The 15,966-nt window shown below is 39.9% G+C and overlaps 2 long non-coding RNA genes across 2 annotated transcripts in view; one reads left to right on the top strand and one right to left on the bottom strand.

The window, feature by feature from the left end:
• Nucleotides 1-13,000, bottom strand: part of LOC117282292 — a 17,701-nt gene extending 4,701 nt beyond the window's left edge. The window contains exons 1-2 of the long non-coding RNA XR_004513006.1: nt 12,753-13,000; nt 3,602-3,751 (exon numbers count right to left, since the gene is read on the bottom strand). This is a non-coding gene — a long non-coding RNA (uncharacterized LOC117282292). The remainder of the gene's footprint in view (nt 1-3,601; nt 3,752-12,752) is intronic.
• On the top strand, nt 5,147-15,264 carry LOC111864079. The gene is made up of 3 exons (XR_004513004.1): nt 5,147-5,291; nt 9,425-9,553; nt 13,674-15,264. It is a non-coding gene; the product is annotated as an uncharacterized LOC111864079 (long non-coding RNA).
• The last annotated feature ends 702 nt before the right edge of the window (nt 15,265-15,966 follow it).

Here is a 15,966-nt window from a genome sequence, read left to right as displayed (position 1 = left end):
ATACTTCTAAGCCCTCCAAGAAAGAATGGGATGTATATACCTTATAGTAAGACGAAGTAGAATAGGAGAATACCCGTTACACTTGCCTCCCTCCTGCCTCGACTGGGGAAGGCCGGCTTGCCAGGTCATAAATGCTGCATTTCACAAATTTTCGCCTTTGTAACTGCAAGTACAGTCCAGTCAAAAATATGGTTTTTAATACGAAATTCATGTACTTGAACTCTATTCCGCATTGAAGCAACAGTCCAGCCTGAAATTTATTTTGTAATACTAAACATTATGGAGCCGAAATTTTACATTGTATCAAAGAATTGTTTCTAAAATGACAAAAATATGACCTTATTTCAAAATTATGCCAAAATATGCTGTAAAACCAATAAAACTCTAAAATATGCATTTATATGCACAATAAAAACGACATAATTTCAATAAGAATGACTGGAAACATGCATAATTACATTTAAAAATAGGAATAAACCCCAGGAAAAAAATATGACATGTCATAGAAATCCGGGCCCTATTTATGAGTAATTGACGCAGCTTTGTAGATTTCTTGTTAACACAGATTTGTTAGCCATTATAACGTAATAGCTTTACAGTTTCTTTTTCTCGTAAATATACAGTCGTATAAGTAGTCATTGCAATTTTATTTTAAGAATACTTATCATGAGACGTTCAGGTTAACCGAAGTGCAGGATTTACATTTTCTTTTCAGTTTCTACACGTCAGCCCGAACAATGACAGTAACAAAACCGCCGCACCGACCACGGTGTTTCTTTGACATAGAAGTGGGTGGCTTGCCCGTGGGACGCGTTATATTTGAGTTATTCTCAGATTTGTGCCCAATAACGTGCGAGAATTTTCGTGCCCTGTGTACTGGTGAGAAGGGCATCGGGAAAACTACTGGTAAACCACTGCATTACAAGGGAATAATCTTTCATCGCGTAGTACGTGATTTCATGATACAAGGAGGTGATTTCTCTGTTGGGAATGGCACCGGTGGAGAGTCAATCTACGGAGGAACATTCACAGGTGATGTCCAATGTCTGATGGGCCCACTGGACCAGTGGTACTGGCTCTTTCTAATGGGTACATTTGAGTAGGTTACACTGCACCTGAGTGCTGGAATAGATCCAGCTTCTGAAACATGTTCTGTCCTGGAATAGTGGACAAGAAACAAAATCTAAAAAGCTAGTAATGCTAAATATATAGAGCATCATTGCCAGGGCCCTTGAGAATTTGTGTAATGTCTGTACCAAACATTTTCCTCAATGTCTATAACAATTGAATATAATTACGTGACTGATTGGTTGTCCCAACTATGGTATTGGTACTGAATTGAACTTGGAGCTAGTTCTCAACTATGTCACGGCTCAAGTTACTTGAATGTCATCACCAAAGTTGCTGGTTTCAGGCTTTCACAGTAGATGTCAGCATTAAATTATCTCCTTGGTATTTACGCCCTGTGGATGTGGAGCGTGTTTCTGAGATATATGCCGTCTCCATCTTCAGGGTTTATGTTGTGAAAAGAAGCGGAAGCTGACCACCGTACACACTTTGACCCTGAAGGTGGAGGCATTGTGCACCTCCTAAACATCAGCAGCGCTGTCCTCATCTGCACAGGAGCTGAATTAACACCATAGGGATTGTCATTGTATTGAGCAGGTAGATTTACAGCCTCATGCTCCACTTCTGTTCTGATTCAATAGAGACCACTGGAAATGCTGTGTGTATATACAAAGGATGTAATTCATTTAAGTATTTCCCATTCTCTTCATTATCTGATGACTAATTCTGAAATGGCTCCACAGATTTCATGGACCCATGAAGCTTAGTATACTGACTAGACCATGAGTTGGACAGCTGGGATTTCATTGCCAGCAGGAGCAGTTGGTACTGGGAGCTGACCCCTTGTCCCCATTTAGTGCTGAAGTTAAGGATTTGTTGAGCTATACCTCAAAAAGAAAGGTAAATGCTCTTGCCAAGTCGCACAACAAGCTGCTGTATAACAGCTTTGAGGCAGTGCATCAGAAGGTGCATTGATTATTGTCATATTGTTTCCTTTTTACATTTTTGAAATCTGTTCACGTATATAGGGATTGTATATTTTCAACTCTATTGGTGACATTGTAGTCATAATTATTCCATAAGCTGTTGTGGGAGTGCCTTAAGTATCCTCATGTGGATAGCATCTCTACTTTGTATTATCCTAAAATCTTAGATTTTTTTATTGAGAAAATATAATGCTACAAGCCGGAAGGTCGCCGGTTCAAGTCCCGATGAGGTCATTGGATTTTTATCAGTTGACCTAATCCTTCCAGCCGCATTATGGCCCTGACGTCAACTCAGCCTCTAACAGAAATGAGTACCAGGAATTAATTAAATAATTTTCCTGGGGAGTAAAGCCCGGCCAGCGCGTAAGGCTGACAACCTTACCTCCATCTTTGAGCCAGTTGTTTAGATAATGTGGGGCCCTCAACGTCTCACAACCCTGTGGGCCTTCACGGCCTGTTACAGGGATGAGCTCTCGTCCATCTTCACTATACTCAGAAGATGGAGGTGTTTCATTGCTCCACTTTACCAGATTACATAGCACAACATTCCAGAAGAATTGATTTTGTGGCCAATTTCTTTAGTCAGTATCGTGAAACCTCCGTTTAATACTTCCTTGTGAAACAGAGGATTTGAACACCAAACTGAGGAAAATCTTAAAATGTTGGAAGTGTGACTCAATTGTTGATTTGGGGTCATTGAAATTAAACTTTAAATGAAGGAAAACCTTAAATTGGGGCACATTAAACGAAGGTTTCACTGTATAGTGTTTCACAATCTTTAATAATGCAGTTGGCATGTAATATAATGCATACATGTATGCTTTTATGAAACAGATTGAAGCAAAGTAGTGTGTGTTAAGACTTTGCACATGGATGCAGTACCAGTTCCTTTGTGTGTAAGGTGACTTAGTATTGTTTGTGTGTAAACATATACATCAATGGACATACTTCATTATGAAATTGGAGAGGTAAAAAACTGCCAGTTTCCTTAATTATTTTATTAATTATAGAGTAATCAAAATTTCATTCTCATTTGTGTATATTTCTACTTACTGTGCCCCATAATATAAATTAATTTGCATAATTGGTAAACCCACACTAAACCAGAGTAATCGGAGGGAGAGGTCATCTGGATTAATGAAGCAAGAGGTAGCCATAAAAGACAAAAAAAAACTTAGAACATAAATAAATGGAAAATTTAATGATATAACTAGTACTGATGAAAAAGGTAAAAAATATAAGTAAAAACTGTAAAAAGACAGTACATTTCTTCATCAGTAGAAGAGTCAGAAATTGTACTTGTTTTGAACTTAATAATGCAAGTTTGAAGGAACTGTCAGGTTTTGTCTAAACATACAAGTGACTCATCTGCCTTCCTAAATGCCTTGTCTTTTTAAAATATGTACTCAACTGTGATCAGCATTTTACATATTTCAGTCAGGTTATCCAACATCCGGATTAACTGTAACCAGATTAACAAGGGTTTACTGTAATAGCATGAAGCCCTGCCTGGCCAGGGTTATCCGAACTTTGGATTGTCACCATACCCAATGCAGTGGATGCCGACTTAACAGTGTTTTTTCTTTGCATAGTTGTGGTTCAGCTTGAGGTATGGTGCCACTTGCCAACCAGGTCGCGCCGGCACGCTCGCTCTAATCATGTTTTGTTCTTGTAGTACAACACAGCCAGCGCCCCACCTGGACGGGTAAGTGAAGTCATATAGTTTTTTATGTATAAAGTAACATTCGTTGACTGGTTCCACTGCTCTTCACTTCATGGCAGCTGATGCACCCCTTGCTATGAGACCCATACAAATTTTTCCAGTGAATCAGCATGCCTGACTGCCATTAACCTTCAGAATGAAGGGAAGTTCTTACCTTTACATATTTATTTGTCCCTGCAAGTGAAACCACGCTTCACTAGAAAAGAACATCAGTTGCGGATCAATCTCACCTTCAGTGACAGACTAGAAACCAACTGAAAAAATGAACCCTGCTGCAGGCTGCAGGGCAGTTTTATAGGATCTAAACATCTGCAGTTGTGTTGCAGTTCTTGCACTAGACCTTGGCACTCCAGTTTCTTGAGGTAAACATTTCAATGATTTTCTGTGTATGTTCAAGTCTGGCCCCTGTGTCATCTAACTTCTCCTCAGTAAGAACAAGGCATCTATGTTATTGTTTCTTGTCTATTAAGAGTTCAATTATTCTAAGTTTATTCACCAAATTCTGAATTGTTTGTCTGCTGGGAACTCTTTTCATCACAAAGTTTACGTCAAAATTTTCACTGATTTTCTAGCAGATTCATATTTCACATAGGTGCCATATACGAGAAATACATAGAAATACATGTTGCTCTAAAGTATACCACACCATGACATACTGCACTGCTCACTAACTAACTGAGAACAAATGGCTAATGGAGCTGATAACTACTGCCTTTTGCTGACAAATCATAAACAAATCCCCAGTCATGAACTTCACTGCTCGCCGTGAAACATAATGACATCAAGTGGCCCAGAGATTAATTACTTCCCTTCATTCTAAATGTTTTTGGCCATCAGACATGCTGATTCATCGGCAGGATTTATACGTGCCTTGCAACAAGCATTGCATTAGTCAGCAAAGTTAAAAAACTGTGTACTTTGGCATGCTTCAGTCTTATAAGGCCATGATCATGTAGATAATTTTACACAATTGTTGCACTCTATGGATTTTCTAGCTCATTGTTCAGTAACTTGGTTAATGAACACAACAAAAGTTGCACCTTTAAGGCTGCACATACAAATTATATCGTCAATCAGTGCAACAGGATACTGAAATATGATGTTACATAACTGTGGTTGATATTTTAATATGTTGCCTTGACTGTTAATTGAACTGTCTTATCATTTGTATGTTCTTTAAAACACCAAAGAAAATCACATTACAGTTAGCGCATGAATTTGATGTCCTGTGAAATACATATACTACATATCATTATCATAGACTAACTTTTTTAAGTATAGAAACCTTGTTGCACTTCACATTCATATTTTTATGAAGAAGTTCATTTAGAAAGCATATTAAATTAGTCTTTGCACTTCCTGTTGCAGAGTGCACGTGGTATTCTGGCATGTGCTGTCAGGGCAGGAGGTGGTGTTACACATCGAGGGCCTGCCTGTCGATTGGATGTGTCGGCCATTGCAGGATGCCAAGGTGATCAAATGTGGAAAACTGGTGCTGAGAATGAAGGTCAAAGGTAACCAGGTGTTCATTAGAATGGTGTGACTGATGTATATTTTATACATCGGGAGAATATGTGAGTGTAAGTGTGCCTCAGTGAAGGTCCTGTCCAGCTTCATGCAAAACAGATCAGCTGAAATGGAATATTCAGCAGAGAGTCCCAGCACAGTGAGGTAAGATGAAGCACTAAATTCATCATCACAGAGACTTACTGAATAAAGTGATGAATAGACATACAGATGCCACATAAATTTTATATATATATATATAAGGTAAGGCCCTTACACCATATATATATATATATATATATATATATGTGGTGTAATGACCTTATGTGGGTCCACATATTTAACCTTTATACACTCAGCGTGCCAATCTATCGGCGCATCAGATAGCAGCCGGGACATTCAGATGGCGGATCTATTGGCTCCATCTAAATCATGCTCCTTTAGTTACATAAATGGCTCAAAGGTGGCAGCACAAGACAGTATCTAATTCTCCAAAGTCTGTTGCACAATTTTGCACCCAGGTAGCATCTCTTTTCATAAAAAATTATTTTTTTTAACTGAATATGTTGAGCTCACAAGTTTAGTTGGTCAAGTGCTTTCTTGGTCTGCAGTTTTAGTTGTTTTACTGTGAATATATCATAGTTTGGTGGTTGTAGTTTGCTTTTATAATAAAGTTATATATTATTTATCATATTTTTGTTATACTTTTCAGAGTTTATAGTATATATAGTTAGTTATTTTATACAAGGGTCGTACTGAAAGTTATGAGCAACAATTTTTTGTAAAGTAACATGCTTTATTATTGACAAGCCAAATACACCACCTCAATCTACAGACATTTCTTTATTTTTCCACATAATCGCTACTTCTTTGTATACATTTCTCCCAGCATTCTGGGGTTTGAAAATTCCCCCTTCTGTAAAATTCCATTCCAGCCATCCGAAGACACTGATGCACTACTTTCTGAATTGCTTCCCAAGTCTTAAAATGTTCACGCAGCTGATGTTTCACAAATCCAAAAAGATGGTAGTCAGAGGGTGCCAGATCAGGGCTATAGGAGGGGTGTGGAAGAACTTCCCACCCTATCTTTGCAGTTGCTTCCAATGTGACGCGAGCAGCGTGGGGGTGAGCATTGTCATGCAGGATGATGATGTTTTGTCCCGGACATTTATCACGCAATGCACGACGGAGCTTGTGCAGTGTCTGGACATAACAAGCAGCATTGATGGTTTGCCCAGGTTCCAGGAATTCAGCCAGAATAAACCCCTCTGCATCCCAGAAGACTGTGCCCATCACCTTCACTGCTGATGGCACTGTCTTTGCCTTCTTTTTTGATGGTGAATGCAAATGATGCCATTCCATACTCTGCCGTTTCGTTTCAGGCTCGAAATTGTGAAACCAGCTTTCATCACCTGTCACAATACAGAGCAAAAAATCATCGCCTTCGTGTCGATATCTCTGCAGCAGTTCTGAGGTGATGTCTTTTCGCTGACCTTTGTGGTCTTTGGTTAATAACCGCAGGACCCAACGAGCACAAACTTTTCTATAGCCCAAGCTTTCAGTCATCTCCTGTACTGCCACCATACTCTCTTTCGTCTGCTGTTCCCAGGATGCATGCAAAAAAAAAAAGTTGCTCATGACTTGCCGTACGACCTGCGTATTTTTAAGTAGACAGTGACTGGTCTGAGCTCTAAGTTAGCTCTGGCATGTTGGAATATTTTACAACTGACAGTGATAGTGACATTTTGATATAAGAAGTTGGCAGTTCAGATTGTTGTGGTTACAACCATAAATACATGGCAACTGGTGTAGAAGTAACTGGATCATAGTGATCAAAATATTGGATTTGAGATTGCATCATGTAGTTATATTGACACTGTGGAACAAATCAAATAAGGGAAATCCTGGCTGTCGTAAATAGAGGAGAACTATAAGAGGCAGTCGCCACTTACGCTAAGATGGAACCATTGTGGGTCTGCCTGCTAGAGGAAAGAGAAGCCAAGTACAGAAAGCTGTTTGCCAAGTGAGATGCCAACCTGGCATAGGCAGACATGAAAGCTTTTAATGAAATGATGGAGAGAACAGAGACTGAAAGAAAAGTCTGCAATGAGATGAAGATGGTCAAGTGGAAAGCTGACCTCAAAGAAGTGGCAGCAAGGCTGCCAGCTATTCACGACAAGTCAGACACCAACCAGATGAGACTGCAGCCTGAAATGGAACATCAAGAGAAGATTGATGGTAGAAAAGAGAGGACGGCATGCCAGGAAGTGACAGAGGCATAATCCAGGAGAAAAGGTGGCTGTAGTTGAGTGGAAGGAGATTCCTAACGAAGTGGCTACAGTTCGCTACCTTGGACCTTGGCTATCATCAAGGTTGGTGATGGAAACTAGTTTATCCCAGTGGACAGCTCACATTAGGACATTTGCATGAAGACACAAACAGTCATTTCCAAAATGTTGCAACATTAGCATAAAGCCTCATAATGTGAAGGGGTATAATGACTTGTAGTCCATTGAAAGTCAACTGACATTTCAGAAGAACATATTGCCTCCATCTTCAGGGTTGAATAAGCCGATCATGAAACCAGCCAAGTTGCCTGCCACCTGCTTTCACAGTGCTACCATTATTCAACCCTGAAGATGGCGGCAGTATGTTCCTCCAAGACGTCGGTTGACTTTCAGTGGACTACAAAGCGTGATACTATAGAAGATAGTACTCTTTGTAGCCACTGCTGTGAGGACCTCAAATCCTGCAATAAATAATGTCTCATGAATTAAAAATAATTATGCATCTTTGTCAAGAACATTAAAACTTGCCTAGCCAGTATGTAGTGAAATATTGTTCAGGAGAATTACAGTTGGAGACCCTGAGATTTGGGGATTTCACTGAAGTGACTGGGTGTTATGTTGTGCATTCTGGTAAGTATCAGTGTGAGATGGAGCAGCAAGTTTCTCCAGAATGTTGTTACTTGCCAGTCAGACTCTGTGACATCACCAAGTAGGTTGTCTCCAGCAGTATTTCTTCTGAATTGTATTTGAAATGTGACTCATTTGAATTCCTGTGGGACACCAGCTGTCGTGACTGAGCTTTTCTTGTTTCTCAGCCAGTCTGGGAAAATGTCATGTTAGGGCCTCAAATTAGGCAACAGCCATGTCCTTCCACTTTCTTTTTTACATCATTTTATAAATTCTCGTACCATTCCATGCTGTATAATCTGAGAGACTGACAGCATAATTAAGTAAACAGCGAATCTCTCTATACTACAAAACTATAATGGTGCTGTGTACATGTTTGTCCATGTGTGCTGGCTGCAGTTTTTCAATTGGGTGGATCTGCCGGCAGAGTCTCAGTGTCATCAGCTTNTCTCTTCTGAATAAACTTGATTAATTTTGGTGCATTTTATGTAAGATATAAGGAGTGATAGTGTTCATTTGACGTGGGGTGATACAGTTCAGTGCCATACAGAATTCCTTCTGTATATATGTATCCTTATTCATGCCTCTAAGTCAATGCTGAAGAATCCTTGTGTAGCTGATAATTGTTCAGCTAGTGAAGAAATTTCCCACATTTGAATCTGAATGTTCGTTACCATGTTCCATGGGTACCAGCAAGGGGAATACAGGCATATGCAGTTTTTTTTTGGGGGGGGGAAGAAACCTACTCAGTTGAGTTATCGCTTTCTAAGGGACAAAACTGAGTAGGTGTCTTCCCCTCCACCACACTTGAGGACGGAAACACATCCAGTTTCTCAAACTTCTTGTTTTCTGTTTTCTAGAATACCAGATGATGGAAATGTCCAAAAACCCAGTAATTCTGTGTGTTATACTCCATCATCAGAACCCTTTAGAATCTCCTTGTAATAATGCAGGCTTGAAGAAACTGTCATTTTTTTTCTGAACATACAAGTGAATCATCTGCCTTCCTAAATGCCATGTGTCTCTTAAGGCACGTGCTCGGCTGTGAACAGCATGTTTTGTATTTTGATCCAGATTAACTGCAACTGGATTAACAAGGGTTTACTGTGTTAGATTTCATCATTTGGTTTTGAGTGCATAAAGCAGAGGCCCTGGTAAAATAAATACATGACATCACACACCAGGAGACGGTGATGTTCATGTTTGAGACTGGATTTTTGTTTTAGACAAGAAAGTGAAGAAGAAACCAGTTAGCAGTAGCAGCTCCTCTGAAGATTCACACTGACTCTGCTTCTGATTCAAAGAAGAGGAAGAAGAAAGAAAAGGAAGAAGCAAAAGAAAGAGAAATCAAGCAGGTAAGATGATAATGAAGGGGGCAGTATGTCTGTTAGGCAGGGAAAGTTGTTTGTTGTGCAGATATCATCTGACCTAAACTGTAGTTGCATTCCCAGGAATCTTTTATTTGCAGTGAAAAATACATAATTTGTCTTCAACAAATTCATGTCCATGATACATTGACATTACTTCTGGTAAGTATCCATCTGCACATGAATGAATGAATGTACAAAGGGTGGGCCCTCTTGGCACTTGCACAGCGACCACAGTGATCAGTTGTGCTTCACTTTTTGTTTATCCCCTCAGCAATCCTGCGCTTTGAATGAAGCTAAGGATTCTGTACATGGGGACGTCAAATTAGTCGCTTGGTTCCATAAAATATTGACCCAAGTGACATAATCTTAAATAAGCTAAGGCCTCACATTCACACAGGATGTGTGTGGCTGTTTTGTTTTCTTCTTGGCAACTCTCACAAGTTGGAGCGTTACTTAGTCCAGTGTTCCCAACCTTTTTCTACTCGCGGCACACCATGAAGTATCCATGACTCAACACGGCACACCAAAATGTTATTCCCCTCAAAAACGCAAGATATCAGATAATTAATATACATACGTAACGTGATAAACTTATTACTATAATATTATTATGTTGTTATTTTATTATCATTAAACAGAAATTGACTTGTGCATTTATTAACAATTAATGAACTTTTAATTCACTGTAGAGTGTAGAAAATACACTTCTATTACTATTAAAGTAAATACAGCAATTCTACTCATACCTTCAGTATGATACTTGTGCCCGCGTAATCGCTGACAATGTAAGTCTCATTTCTTCATCGATGGATTTGATGTCTTAATTTCAGTTAATGTCGAGTAGCCCAGTTCACACAAATATGTAGTTGAAAATGGCAATAACACATTAACTGCCATCTTGGAGATAGCCGGTTATCCATTCCTTATTGCTGACCAAAACGTATCCAAAGGCACTTCGAGAAGTTTTAGTTTCAATGTTCTGTCTGCTTTTAAATCTGCGAGTTCCTCTTGTATATTAATCAGAAGATGTTCTGAATTCACAACAAATGGATCACGAACCCAGTCGAAATCTTGTACACTCTCTCCAAAATACTTATTGAATTTCTGCTGCAGCATTTCTAAATGTTCTTTAATTGTGTCCATCACCACTTTATTGCCGTCAGGAAGTGGCCATACAGTCAGGGACATCTCAAATGACCCATCTGCAATTCTCTAACTAGCAACCAAATTTGCGAACTACTTCAGAGCACAGCTGTGATAGAACTGAAACAATTGTAAAACGCGGGATCTCTACTCTTAAAATGGAAGAAGTGATACTATACCGACTTATTTTTGAAATATTTATGGTTTTAAATGAAGTCCAACAATCAGTGGGTGCATCGTTACAGGAAGAAAGTCATAAAGTTGAAGAAGCTCTAACTTCTAACAAACAGGGGCAGATACCAAAACAGCGTTATAAAAGACAGGAAAACCCATGCTAATCCCTGCAGTTTTAGGGAAAAGCATGTACACAGTGGCAAGCATATCAAAGAAGTTAGTAGATGTGAGAAAAATAAAAATAAATCAATAATGAAAACTATGATATAACAACAACTGTGAGTAAATAATTTACGTTTCATTTCTTAGAATACAACATTACTGTATATAAAAAATCACAGCATGTAATAAAGAATAAACAAGCATCATCTAATTTAATCAGTGCAGTGGCTGACAATAAAATACAAGCATATGAAACATGGTAACTGGGATAAAATAAAACGAATAAAATTCGATAATTAATTTCTTACAATAGGTAAAAGTTCTCGTCGCACCTTTCACCTTGTGACGGCACACTGGTTGCAGAACACTGACTTAGTTCCAATTTGAAGAGGTGTCCTGTAAGTAGTCCTACCACCCATCGTAGCTGGTTCCTGTTTAACTTCAACAGTTCCTTTGCTCTTTTAGTAGACGGTCCTCATATGAGTCCCTTTGCTTGCCTGAGTCCAGACAAGGATCCCCAGTATTTCTTGTGATTCATATTTGTTCAATCCCTGATTGCCTTTCTGGCAACTCCTATAGAGATGCCACAGGCTGGGTCAGGTCCTGTGACTGGATGTTCAGCTCCAGTCCTGGCCAACTGATCTACTGTTTTGTTTCCAGCAATACCCTCATGCCCCAGCACCCATATCAGTTGTACCCTGTTATGTTTGGCCAGTTCCATGAGGGTTTGGTGGCAATCCCACACCAATTTTGAGTTGATCTGGTGTTTGTCAAGCGCTTTAAGTGCAGCTTGGCTATCGGATAGAATGTAGATGTTCCTATTTCTATAGTTCCTATCTAGATTCTCCATAATACATGGCATATACTTCTGCCTGGAATACTGTCGTGTACTGCTCAAGGCTGAAACTAAGTTTCCGCCTTGTGCCATAGCAGTACAAACCAGCTCCAGTGCCCTTATGTATCTTGGAACCGTCTGTATACCACATCAGTCCCCCTTTTCTATTGGGCCGAAACCCATCTTCCCATTCACTCCTGTCAGGAAATCTGACTGTGAAAGGTTTTTCATATACATGTCTCAGTATCATTTTGTCAGACCCCATTTTAAATATGGGTTCTTTTTTCATGTCCTGAGTGATGTATGTATTTATTAATTTATTTATTAATGCTAGTGGGATGGGACTAAGTCCCTTGTACTGCAGCCACTTCTGGCCTATTGTACCAGCCCCAGATGATAGGTGAGGGTGATTGTGGAGCCGTTGCTGGAATGAAGATTGGCAGGGGAAACCGAAGTACTTGGAGAAAACCTGCCCCAGCACCACTTTGTCCATGATGTATGGGCGAGAGGAAGTATGGTATCATATATTCTTAACCTTGCAAGCAGATGGAAGTGGAGAGCTTCACTCTCCAGCTGTCTTACCCACGCTGAAAGAGCCTCCAGTAGCCATTGGCTGGGAGGCCGAGTAGGCCCCAAAGTTAATTTGGACCCTGTAGAGAAAAGAGATTTTTTACACCTATCAGGAATTGAATCCAGATTCCCCAGTCATCCATCCTGTAACCTGTTCCCTGCACTGACTGAGCTACCCAGTTATAATCTGTGATTATCTCAAGGTTCGTTCTTCAATGCAAGACTCTGTACTGAGTGAGCCAAATTTGTGATGGTTAAAAATTACTGTCTTCATGGATGTCTAGTCTGCTAGATATTTACATTAGTGATCCTGTACAGGGAGGCCGATTTAATTTGAATTACACGGTGATCTTCATAGTCACTGCCGTGAGAGCCCATAGTGCCCATAGTAATCGTTGATTTGGTATGAAATGAGACGTCAAGCAAATTACTCCACAGTGTCTTCTGCCTTCATGGATAAGGCCCTTTGGCCTATGCCCATTCAGAATTAATTAATTCTGAAATTTGGATCTTGCAGACAGTTGGTAGGATTCCTTGGATGGGTGATCAGCCTGTCGCAGGGTTGCTACCTACACAGGACAACACATACACAGAATAAATGCAGACATATCCATTCCTCGAGTTGGATTTGAACCCATGATCCCAGTATTTGAGCACACGAACATATTTTATGCCTTGGACCATGCAGCTGCTTTGATTGGCCACTTCACAGTGTTTTGTGTAATATTGCCCAGCAGTTTATACTGCTGTATCCAAGTTGTAATATGAACTGCTCATATCATATTGTCACAGGATAGTGACAAGACACAGGGTTTGGTAATTGGTAATTGGATATAACTATCATAACTCATAACTACAAGTGACTCTTAACAGCTTCACTGATTTCTTCACTTTACATGTCACTACAGCACACGCTAAGTCTTTCCTGTAGTTGCCTGGTAACAGATCCCACCACTGTCCTCTGCTTCCATGCTCATGTCATTACTGGCTGGCGACTCTCCGGCACCTAACCCATGACAGCAACGCACTTTCTTGACAAACTCACTTTTCCCTCTGCATCTTGCTGTATCACCTAAGCACAAACTGCATAGAAAACTCCAATTCCAACAGTTCCTCTGTTGTTGCTTGCATGTCCATTGCCAAGATGTGTTTATTGGCCGTTACCTAGCATTGGCTCCAGCATTCCAGTCTTTCAGCTGCCATGTAAGAATATCATTGCAGGCCAGAAGATGCTGATGTAGAGACTTCAGAACAACTTGTTCAGGAGGAGGAAGAAGAGGGCGAGGCAGAGGACGAAGATGTTGGAGAAGGTGGTGAGAAAGGTCCAGTAGACTACAATGCTTTGGATTATGAAACAATGGATGGAGCTGGTTCTGAAAAAGATGAAGAGAAATTGGGTAAAAATAATACAGTCACTGCTGTGGCAATGAAGCCAGAGCCTGAAGCTGCACCAACAGGAAATGGTGCTGTTGAGGAAGAATTGGTAACCAAGATCATTGCAAATGAAAAATCTCCAGGTTTGTTTTCACAGTTTCATAAATTTTGTGTCATGTTTGTGTAAAAATTGTATATCTGTATGACATCACGGAAACTGCGTATATTGTCTATACAGTACAGTCAGTTCCACAACGTATCACATGACTATCATCATGTAAAAATTACTCAATGGTGAAGCTGTAATTGTAGTAAAATTTAATATAGATTGTTGTTATAGATTGGACTCTGCTCGCATTATTAATGATTTTTGTGTAATTTCCACATGTTGTGGAACTGACTGTATCTTACAGAAATATAGCTTGTGTGACAGTATGCATCAATCCTTTGTAATTGGTTGTTGCAGTTTGCTGTGAAGTTTATATTTGAAGAGTCGTATAGATCCTAGCAGAAAGTTTCTGGTTTATATGCATATTTAAAGAACCCCATAATTCCTTGCTTCTGTAGCCCTGAAAGTACCCTGGCCTCCGCTATAACACATGCCCATTCTTACCTACTTCTTGCTTTTTCCCTTATCATGGTAGGTCTAAAACTGGCTGTTTTTCTCTTATGTTAAATGTCACAGTTGGAGAGTAATAAAACAAAACAAGCGTGGTATTTCAGAGCATGTATAACCTAGATTTTACTTTGCACTTATGTTGGATATTGTTTGTTGTTTGAGGTATTAGCAGTGGCTGGCATTGAACCCAGGACAGCAGTACAGACTTATGCTGGAGACTATAATTGTCTATACAGTGGAGTCCTGATGTTTGAGAATTTATAGCATTCCTGAAAGTGCTTGTTGTAATGGATATCTGAAAGTGGTTGAAATATGTAACTACTAGTCCATCCCTTAACTTTCATTTATATATAATACAGGAGGGCATGATGGTATCAATAATGCATATCTGGCAACATTTCTTGTTCCTGTTATTGTTCTTGTTGTTCCTTTAAGTGATTATGTATTATGAAAATAGTGGAAATAATTCAGCATTCTCATCACCATCAGCATCATGTGAACCCAAGAACTAAAGATGTTCATTCTTAAACTCACATATATTCTGCATGTCTGCAAGCACAAATCACCCGTGCTCTGTTCACAAGTCCTGCCCATGTTCCAAATACAAGTGGCTGCAAATCCATACATGTGAGAATTTGTATATCAACTTGCGTCAGAGTTAAGTGACAGACATGTTACATGAAGCAGTTTCTCATGCTGATACATGTATGCAGTGTCATAGGTTCTGAATGCCACCAAGACTGAATTTCATGCAAGTTACTGTACTGTGACAGTCGCCGAGTGTGTTATCAACAGTTCTCAAGGCAGCAGCCTGCGAGTGTGCGATAACTAAGAAGTCAGCGAGCGGAAGACTTATTGTGTGCTTTCAAGACATAGTGAGTGCTGTAGTACAGTTATAATTGGAGTGTGTATTTCAGGGAGACTTGTATAGCTCCCACGTTATTAATACTTGAAGTCTCTTGAAGACGGTGTTAAGAGATTTTGTTGTAGGGTTTGTAAACTGTGGAAACCCGTAACATTGTTATAATTAACTGTAGCCGATACTTGTAGATTGTTAAATAAACCAGTTAACGATCTCTATGGCCTATTCAGTAACGTAAACACGTTACATTGGTGTCAGAAGTGGGATGAACTTAAACACGCCACAAATTGAATTATTGTGCATCGTGTATTCTACTGAGACAAGATGGAGATGCAGCAGATGATGGAAGTGATGGCTAGAATGGAGAATCATCTGGGAGTAGAAAATGGTCTAGTAGAACCAAACCCCCAGGCCCACCCGCCTGAAGGAATCTACGTAGGCAGGACCCTAGTTCAGGACTGTCAAGAAGTACCAGTGAGGGTCATGAATGTTACCCAAAAGGACCAAAAGCTCAGGAGAGGATCTCCTCTGGCGCACTGTGAGCCAGTAACACTCGTGGCTTTGCCCGAGGTGGGACGGCCACTAGCACCAGGTCTAACACCGAAATTAGCGGACGTGACCACAGCGGCCAAGCCACACCTAAGCCCCGGAGAATTTCA

The sequence above is a fragment of the Cryptotermes secundus genome, unplaced genomic scaffold, assembly GCF_002891405.2.
Source record: "Cryptotermes secundus unplaced genomic scaffold, Csec_1.0 scaffold3592, whole genome shotgun sequence".
NCBI classification, from domain to species: domain Eukaryota; kingdom Metazoa; phylum Arthropoda; class Insecta; order Blattodea; family Kalotermitidae; genus Cryptotermes; species Cryptotermes secundus.
This window is presented reverse-complemented; position numbering and strand designations above follow the sequence as displayed.